The sequence below is a fragment of the Tupaia chinensis genome, unplaced genomic scaffold, assembly GCF_000334495.1.
Source record: "Tupaia chinensis unplaced genomic scaffold, TupChi_1.0 Scaffold146177_1, whole genome shotgun sequence".
Taxonomy (NCBI): Eukaryota; Metazoa; Chordata; class Mammalia; order Scandentia; family Tupaiidae; genus Tupaia; species Tupaia belangeri.
The window spans coordinates 745,530-755,731 of NW_006206032.1; positions in this window are offsets into that span (position 1 = coordinate 745,530).

The following is a 10,202-nucleotide window of genomic DNA, read 5'->3' on the forward strand; positions in this document are numbered from 1 at the left end:
AATAAAAAATAACTCTGGAGTAATCAGAATGTTATCCAACCGTATATTGTTTACTTTATTGTAAATACTGGTAAGCAGTGAACAATAAATAGGTTTATATTCCCGACCAAAAAAAAATTACTGCTCATCGCATTCCCACTCTCTTAACACACTCTGGCCCCATCGGTATGTATAGTCAGTTACTTCCTTTTTCCACCAGATTCCAGAGATTAGAATTAGTACTGACCTCATAGAAACAATATATTTAAGGTCCCTAAGGGCTAAATTGTTTCTTGAACTCAAGGCCATGTGATCATATTAGTTTGATTGATTACACTGTGGTAGGTAGAATTTTAGGATGGTTCACAAGATCCCCAGTCCCTCTGGTACATGCTATCCTCTCTAGTGTAGGCAGGGCATGTAAATATAATGGCTGCCCCACCTGTGTTTAGATTAAATGGCTAAGGCAAAGGGATTTTGCAGATGTAGTTAAGGTTCTTAATAACTTGACTTTAACTTAATCAAAGGGAGCTTATCCTGTGTTGATCTAATCAGGTGAGCTCTTTAAAAGAGAGTCTAGAGATAAGAGACAAAACCTATCGGGGAACCAGCAGTTAGCGTAATGGCTATGTCGCTGGACTCCCACGTAGTCGACCGCGGTTCACGTCCCGGACCCGGTGGCTTAAAACTCACGCCGGGCGCGTGTGCGTGCGTGCCCAAGATCCCGAGAGGAGAATGGAGGAGAAGGGATTGCGGCGTGACCATCCCCCCTGGGGGGTGATTTCTCGCTTTCTGTCTCTATGTCTCTCTCTGTCTGGCGAGCGCATGCGCCCTACAGTGAAAATCTCTCAAAAAAAAAAAACCTATCAGCAAATGCTCTCTTGCTGGCCTTGAAGGAGAAAACTGCTCTGCAGTAGAAAAGATAACATGGCAAGGAATGGTGGTAAACTCTAGGAACTTAAGATCTCAATCCTACAACCACAAGGGATTAAATTCTACCAACCACCATAGACCCAGAAAGAAGACTTCAAACCTCAGATGAAATTGAGGCTGTAATCAAGGCTGACACCTTGACTGTAAGACCTTGAAAAGAGCACCCAACTGAACTGTTCCTTGATTTCCAACTCATAGAAACTGTGAGATAATGTATGTTTCAAGTTACTAAATTAGTAATAATTTATTACACAGCATAGAAAATAATACCCATTTTGTCTCCTCTTACTGATTTGCCTAGACCTTTATTCTTTTACCTTTATCCTAACTTCTCTGAGTGCATTTTAGATACCTGGAATCCTGATGTGTTTGTCCTCCCAGACTCTAGAAATTGTATGTTTCTAACCTATACTGAATTTCTATGGATTCTCAATTCTGGAACTCGCACTTGTCTCCATTTTGTGAGCTTCCCTCAACTTCTGCCTCTGCAGAATATGCATCCTAACATAACAATGTGACTCTTGGTAGCTGCTTTGTGACAACTCCTCTGACCTGCAACCTACAGCTCTGACACTTGAAGGTCCTATCTACAATCCTATGTGAATTATTAAAATCTAAACTATGCTGCATCTCAAGTATAGAATTACAGGACTAAAAACCTTTTTTTCCCTGGAGTCAATTTGCATCTGGCTTTCATAGAGTTCCTTTCCTTTTTTCTTTCTTTTTTTTTTTTTCCTAGAAGTGATAACTACCTTTTTGATAAAAACTCAGAGAATTCCTATGAAAACAGGGCACTTGACCTTAGTTACCAGACACATCTTCATGGACCTGAACAGAGAGTTTAATTAAAAAAAAAAAAAAAAAAAAAAGAGGCCTTCGTTGGTAGCAAAAGTCCTTTGATGCTAGCCTGTTACTAAAGGTCTCAATGGTACTGTGCGTCTTCCCTCAGAGTCTCCTAGACTTCAGAAATATTGGTTGATCACATCTTTGCCTCCTTTTTTCCTCCAAATCAACTCAGTACCTTGCCTCTAGTCTCCCTCAAATACCTGTCACAAGGCCAACTCACTGATTATCCTTCTTCAAGCCCACATGATCTATTTGGAAGTATCTCTAGCTGCCATCTTGTCCTATGCTTTGTGATCTCCATCATCTCTCTCAGAAGGCAGCAAATAGCCTCTGCTTATTATCAGTCAGCACTTGAACACAGCTCAAACACTTATCGCATGCATAAGTTATTTGTTATTTTTCACATCCTTGTCTACGTATACTTATTGTGATGGTTAATTTGGTGTTAACTTGATTGGGTCAGAGGTTACCCAAATAGTTAAACATAATTCTGCCTGTCTCTGTAAAGGTGTTTTTGAATGATATTAACATTTGAATTGGTAGACTGAGTAAAACACATTGCTCTCCTTAAGGTGGTAGAACCTCTCCAATCAGTTGAAGCCCTGAAAAGGACAAAAAGATTGGCTAAGACAATACTTCTGACCTGACTGCTTGAGCTGAGTTATTAGTCTTCTCATGCCCTTGAACTAGGATTTACACCACTGACTTTCCTGGGTCTCCAGCTTTCTCATCCTCCATAGCCACAGGAGTTGCTCTGGAAAGCCCTAATGCACTCATTCTTTCAGCTATTTAAGAAGGTCTTAAAAAGCAAGAATCAGTCATTGTGATTCTCTTGCTTTCTTTTCCCATATTTACTACCATATTTTGCATGCTGCGAGTGTCATACAAATGTTGTTGACTGAATCCCTAGAGAAAGAAAATCCCTTAGGGAGCATGTGATGTATTGGTATAAGCAATATTGATTGTCATACCCATTAGTGCTCCCAGCAAGCCAAGGAATTTCCTGTGGACAAATAATTTGAGTGGCCCTGGTCACAAGAGAGATTGGAAAAAAGATAGCCTTTTCTCTCAGCAGAGGGCTGCTGAGTCAGTTCTCCTAAGAAGGTTTCCTCTGTGCTTGCAATCACTTCACTATTTCTAAAATGGCCAGGAAAGATGCAAACAAGTAAAAAACAGATTGCCAATTGTCAAGCCAGAGTCAGAGTGAAAATTAAACTATAGTTACAGAGACTTTGTAGATTGTTCCACTGAAAGGCTAAAACTTCACGTTTTTTTGTTTTGTTTTGTTGTTTTTTTTTTTTAAGTAAAAGAATGATAAAGTGAGAAGAAGCCAAAGAATCACTAATACAGCCTGGGCAGAAGCTCACTCCAGAAAGCAAAGAAAGTCACAGGCCTTTATCAAATGAAAGAAAAAATAACCAGGCATGTTAATCTCTAAAGGCAGCTTTGCTAAGGCATGTAACATTTCTTTTTCCATAAATATTAGAAACAAGGTTATTCAGCCACAACTGGGACCATTTTTCAGCCTAGTCTAACGAATTTAGGGACAAGAGGATACGTCCATTCAAAGAAATTAAATGTATTTGGCCAGGCTAGCCCATTGAGTAAGTACTAGGATATATGAAAATCTGGCGCTAGCATAATCAAAATTGTCATTCACACAATTGATTCAAAACTTGAGTTCTCAAACAACTTTCAGTGAAGAGCCTGACCTGACCTTGTCAAGGCAGTAAAGAATTTCCCATTCCTATTTCCAAAAACAACGCCATTGATTTCTGTAAACAAAAACCAACAGGAATTCCAGGTTTAAAAAGAAATATGGAAACATCCTGGTACAAGTACTAAACTTCTTGCTTCTTGGGAAATCAACCTAACACCTAAATATAACCTGGAATTGGCATAGAGTGTGTTTATACTTTGAATGTTAATTAAATTCCCCAAGTCCCACAGGCTCTTATCTATAAAGCTGTAAGATCTGTGAATATGTTACATCAGTAAGAGAGACCAATTGTCTTTCTATTTTTAAGTTATGGGACCAACAGTCACACTAAGTCTACACTTCATGGTTCTGAGTGAACTGGCCTATCTGTTTTCCTATCATTTTTGACCATTTCAGAAAAAATAAAGTTATTCAAAAGGGATTAAAACTTGATTAAACTCTGTCAACCTCATAAGGGAAGCCAAAATAAAGATCCAGACTATTGAAAGGGGTGTTAAGTGCTTCATGTAAAGGATATAACTGTTCAGTATAAAGCATTCTATTACACTAAATTAATCTACCCATGGGACCAGCAGATGGTGTAATGGTTATGTCGATGGACTCCGACATAGTCAACTACAGTTCCAGTCCTGGGCCTGGTGGCTTAAAACTCACAGAGGAGCAGAGATTGCAGCATGGCCATCCCCCCTGGAGGGTGATTTCTCACTCTCTGTCTCCCTGTCTCTGTCTCTCTGGCGAGTGCACGTGCCCTATAGGCTCAAAAATCTCTCTCTAAAACAAAGTCTATCCATTTAATCCCAAAAGAAACACTAGATGCAACATTTCTCACAGACACACATAGGACTGTATTATCTCAATGCCAAAATTATTTTCCACTGATTAGAAATAAACATCTCATTAGTATTAGGGGTAGAATTAGGCACCGTGTCACATGAAAAATATCAATTTGTAACTCAGAATTTTGGCTAGAGGTTCTCTGGGATGCAGAGTATGGTCCCAAAGTGGGGCATGATTCCATTCTAGTAGGAGTGTACACGAAACACACAGAAGAATATAGTCTGAGTACACTGACACACTCAATTTGAAAAAGTGCACACAAAAAACAAGATCTCAGGCTCAAAAGTTACTTTGGGGCTGACCAGAAGAGGACATAAATCCCAAGGTGAAGTGATGGAAACATTCAAAAAAGGAGATTAACAGGTAATATGAAAGTAGATCAAAAAGGCTGACAGAGCACGCTTTTAATAATATGAACTGTGTTTGGAAGCATTTGTTTGATTGGAAAGGTCAGGACAGAAAAACAAGAATACATAGCTTGGGTGAAGAATCAGAACTATCTAAGCCCACCATTTCTTTTTTTTTTTTTTTGGAGAGATTTTCACTGTAGGGCGCGTGCGCTCGCCAGACAGACAGAGAGAGACATAGAGACAGAAAGCGAGAAATCACCCCCCAGGGGGGATGGTCACACCGCAATCCCTCCTCCTCCATTCTCCTCTCGGGATCTTGGGCACGCACGCACACGCGCCCGGCGTGAATTTTAAGCCACCGGGTCCGGGACACGAACCGCGGTCGACTATGTGGGAGTCCAGCGACATAGCCATTACGCTAACTGCTGGTTCCCAGCCCACCATTTCTTTAACCTTCAAGTACATCCTTATTGAAATATAACTCATGGGACCAGCGGGTAGCGTAATGGCTATGTCGCTGGACTTCCATGTAGTCGACTGCGGTTTGAGTCCTGGACCCGGTGGCTTAAAGTCATTCCAGGCGTGCATGCACACGTGCCCAAGATCCCGTGATGTGGCCATCCCCCCTGGGGGGGGGCGGTGATTTCTGGCTTTCTATCTCGCTGTCTCTCTCTGTCTTTCTGGTGAGCGCATGTGCCCTATAGCGAAAACCTCTCCCAAAAAAAGGAAAAAAAAAGAAATATAATTCAAATTCTATAAGATTTACTCATTTGGAAGTGTCCAATTCAGTTGTTTTCAGTATATTCAAAGATGATGTCATAATCAATTTTAGAACATTATCATCCCCAAAATAAATGCCACATTAACAATTGTTTCCCATTTCTCCCCAATTCCTCTTGCTATAAGAAACCATTAACTTATTTTCTGCTTTAAGTGTTCAGTAAATATTTACTGAATGATAAACAACTACATTCACAAACATACATGTAGTGTTTTCTTTGTTCTTAGACTTTTTTGTTGCCTCCTAACTTTGTGCGTATCATAGAACTTCCATATGCATTCAATTCTCCCAAAAACCAATGACAAAAAATTATTGAAGGCAACCATTTTGAGTCTCTAGAAAATGACCAGTTGATGGAGAAACTACTGAACTTTAATTAGTTTCCTCTAATAGATGAGTTAGCATGGTAGCTCTCCCAAGGCAGGGAAAGCTGTTGGAGTGTGGGGGTTATTTCCAAAGGGACTCTGTGTCCATATCCCATTTGTGGAAGGAAACTTTTTTTACGCACTGTAGAACATTTGTTAATATTCCTGGCCTCTACCCTCTATACATCAGTAGCACCTCTACCCAAGTTGTAGCATCCAAAACTGATTCCTTACATTGTTAAATATCCTCTGGGGAATGAACCTGCCCCCAGCTGAGAATCACTAGTTTAGATCCTTACCTCACACTGTACAAAAATTAACTAAACAATTTTTGAGAGGCCTAAGTATAAGATCTGAACAATGAAACTGCTAGATGCAAACAAGGAAAAAGAATCTTTATGATACTGGTTTAAATGAAGAACTATTAGATATAATGCCAAAAGTATAACCCATGAAGAAGAAAAATTGACTTATTGGATTTCATCAGAATATAAAACTCTCTTACTTCAAAAGCCACCCACCAAAATATGGGGAAAAAAAAAAAAAAAAAAAACAAAGAAACTGGGAGAAAATGTTTGCAAATAATTTTTGAGAGGCCTAAGTATAAGATCTGAACAATGAAACTGCTAGATGCAAACAAGGAAAAAGAATCTTTATGATACTGGTTTAAATGAAGAACTATTAGATATAATGCCAAAAGTATAACCCATGAAGAAGAAAAATTGACTTATTGGATTTCATCAGAATATAAAACTCTCTTACTTCAAAAGCCACCCACCAAAATATGGGGAAAAAAAAAAAAAAAAACAACCAAGAAACTGGGAGAAAATGTTTGCAAATCATGTTGTTGATAAAGTTCAGCTATGTAAAATGTATAAATAACTATTAAAATTCAATAATAAGACAAACAATTCAAATATAAATGAGCTAAGTACTTGAGTAGACATTTCACCAAAGATTTATCAAAGGCTAATCAGAAGTAGGGGGTGGCAGGTGACATGGTGATAAGGCACTAGACATGGGCAACTGTGATTCAAGTCTTGGACCTAGCAGGTTACTTTCTCACTCTTCCCTTCTCCCTCTCTCTGTCTTTCTCTGGTCAGTTGAAAACTGATAATAAATAAAATCAAATTAAAAATTCTTGTTAAAAAAAAGCTAATCAGGATATGGAATATGTTCAAAACTATTAGTTATTAAGGAAAATTTGAAAAACACAATACTACTAATGCACCCACTAAAATGAGTATGATTTTAAAAAACAGGTAAAAAGTGTCAATGTGGATATGGAGGATCCATAACCCTATACACTGGTAGTGGAAATATAAAATAGTGAAGCCATTTTAGTAGCAGTTTGGCAGTTACTTAAAAAGTTACACATGGGGGCCAACAGCTACGATAGTGATTAAAATACTGTATTCCCACATGGCCAACCACAGTTCGAGTCTCAGACACAACAGCTTAAAAATCATGCTGTGTATATGTGCATGCATACCCAAAATCCTGAGAAAAGAAGGGATTGTGGTATGGTCATCCCTACCGGGGGGGGGGTGCTTCCCTACCTGGGGGGGGGTGGTCACGATTTCTCACTTTCCCTCTCTCTGAATATCTCTGTCTCTCCAGCAAAAATATGCACCCTTTGACAAAAGCCTTAAAAATAAATAGCTACACATGAATACACTATACAACCTGGCAATTCTGAGAAAATAATAACCCATGTCCACAGTATAGCCTGTATGAACCTTATGGAATCACCATCCTATATGCATACCATCATTGACAAATCATTAACAAGCATATGACTGCACTTCATGCTCAAAGTGACCTTTTAGATAGTTAAACATTGTTATGTAGGCTTGCAGGAAGACTCAGAATGCTATGTTTTTCCAAACAGTTTTATGTCTGCAGGATAATTTACATAATATGATATTAATGACATCAGAGCTTCCTAAAGAAATCTTCAAATGTACTAATGGATGAATTTTGGCAACTTTTCCTCTACATAAAGTTTGCCAAACAGGAATGTTGTTTGAAATTTGCATACAAGGCCTACGTGGTAGCAAACAGTTTTAGCATTTTAATCTTCTCTTCTGCTAACTAGACATATACACCCCAAATATCTTGGGGTTTTTTTTGGGGGAGGGGTTCTTTGTTTTTCCTGAGAATAGACATCTTTTGGAGTTTTGTATTTAAGATAATCTCTATTTCTCTGGATTAACACTGACATCATGAAAAGACCCTGGAATTTGGGTTTAGATCTAAATTAGACCCAGTTCCAAATATTATGAGCTGTCTGATCTTCAGGAGATTTATTAAATTTGTTTTTTCATCACATAAAGTAATAATAAACTTGACCTTACAAGGCTATTGTGATTACTAAATTAGATTACCTATGTAAAGCACCTAACAATCTGGTACATAATAGTGTTGAATAAATGAGAGTTATTTATTGCTGAAGCAATTTTAAATTGAGAAGTAGATGTTATAAAAGAATGTTGTGACTATTGTTACTATGTCAGTAGAGCACATAAGATGCTCAGAAATTTTCAAATCCAACTTGACTGAAAAAAATGCAAAAATCCAAAGACAGGTACCCCAAATTTATAAATAGAAGCTAGACTAGAACCTGGGTCTCTTGACTTCCTGAAGTTAGTTTAGGAAAATGACCAAGTGCCCCTTTTAATCAGATCTGGCTTTGACTTGGTTTCCAGCTTTGCTACTTTACTCAACCTATTTGTGCCTCAGTTTCCTCATCTGTACAGTGAGAATAATAATTTTAGCTATCTCAAAGCTCTGTTGTGGTGCTTAAATGAGATAAAGCATTCCAAGAAGTTAGACAGAGACCAATTAATATTAACCATATCCATTACATTTTTTAAAATCTAAGGTAAACATTTTTATATGGGGGGGGGTCTTCAAAAGTTCATGGAAAATGGATATTATGAGAAAACAAAGCATAAATTTCAAAAAAAAAATTTTGCACCCAAAAGACCTGTATTTTAATTCCATTTTTCCATAAACTTTTAAAATTCCCCCCGTAAGGGAGAGGAATCTCTGACCTCCAGATGTTTTATCACTGCCACTCTAGGAATCATAATCTCTGCATGTCTAGTTTTATGAAGCTGAATTTTGGATATATCTTTTAGTGTCTAAGAGGTGAAGCTGAGAACAAAGCATAGCATTTTTGAGGCAGATTTGGATTAAAATTTAGACTCTTAGTTGCCATTTGAATGTGGACCATTTAACCACTCTGGGCCTTGGTTTTCTGTCAGTGAAATGTGTATAATACTGAACTCCCACAGAAGTCCATGAGAAAGGCTGGCACACAGGAGATGAGTGTTCAACCAGTGTTCCTTTCTCCCCCACTCTCTACTTAGCTATGTAACCTTCAGTTTCTCTTCTGAGGAAGTTGCTTCATGTAACATAAGACAGCTGTCTCTTCCTGCTTTACTGTGCTGAAATAAAAGTCCTTGCCTATGCAGAAAAAAAAAAAAGTCTTGAATGGAAATCGATTGCTCCATTAGAGCTATTTTTTTGAGAAATTGCTATTTTAATTATATGATAGAAGAATGGAGTCTTCTTTTTTGAGGTATTCATTTATATACATCTGAAAGCATGGTTTGTTAATCTTTTTTTTTTAAGAGACTGGTAATACATTTGCCTTTATACATTGTAAATTCTCTTTTGCAACTACTCATGTCTACTGCTATGTAGCAGGAAAGCAGTCAGGGAGATTACATCAATTGACAGGCATGTCTGTGTTTCAATTACATTTTTTTAAATAAAAATATGTGCTGTAACTAAAAAAATAAAATAAAATAAAATCCCCCCATATGTTGTATCTAAAAATCAGTTAGTGTCTTAAATTTGACTTTATGTTCATTTTTCTTTTATTTCATGATAGAGCACATACATAGGCACCAGAGAGAGAGAGAGGAACATACCCTTCACAGGGTTCAATCACACCACAACTCTTTACCTCTGTTCCTCAACCCACCAGAATCCAGACAGACCAGGGTAAAGATCTGCAGTTCAGTATAGTACCAACTACTCCAGAGAGGCTGAACCATCATGTTGATTTTAATAGCATTTCCTTTTACCCAGAAAGTTATTACTAAAATTATTTTTTACAACTCATTTAAAATCATAGAAATATCAGTTATCATCTTGACTGAATTATGTTTCCTCCCCACTAATGTATCAAAAAAAGTTATTAAGATCATAGAATTGAAGGCTAGGATCATGGCTCACTCGTGTTTGAAATCTCAATATCTAGCACAATGCTTAGCAACAGAGAGCTGTTCAATGAATGTATATTTGGGCCAGCTAATGGCGTAGTGGTTAAGGCAGTTGGATCTCATATGGTCAACTACATGGGTTTGCATCCCAGACCC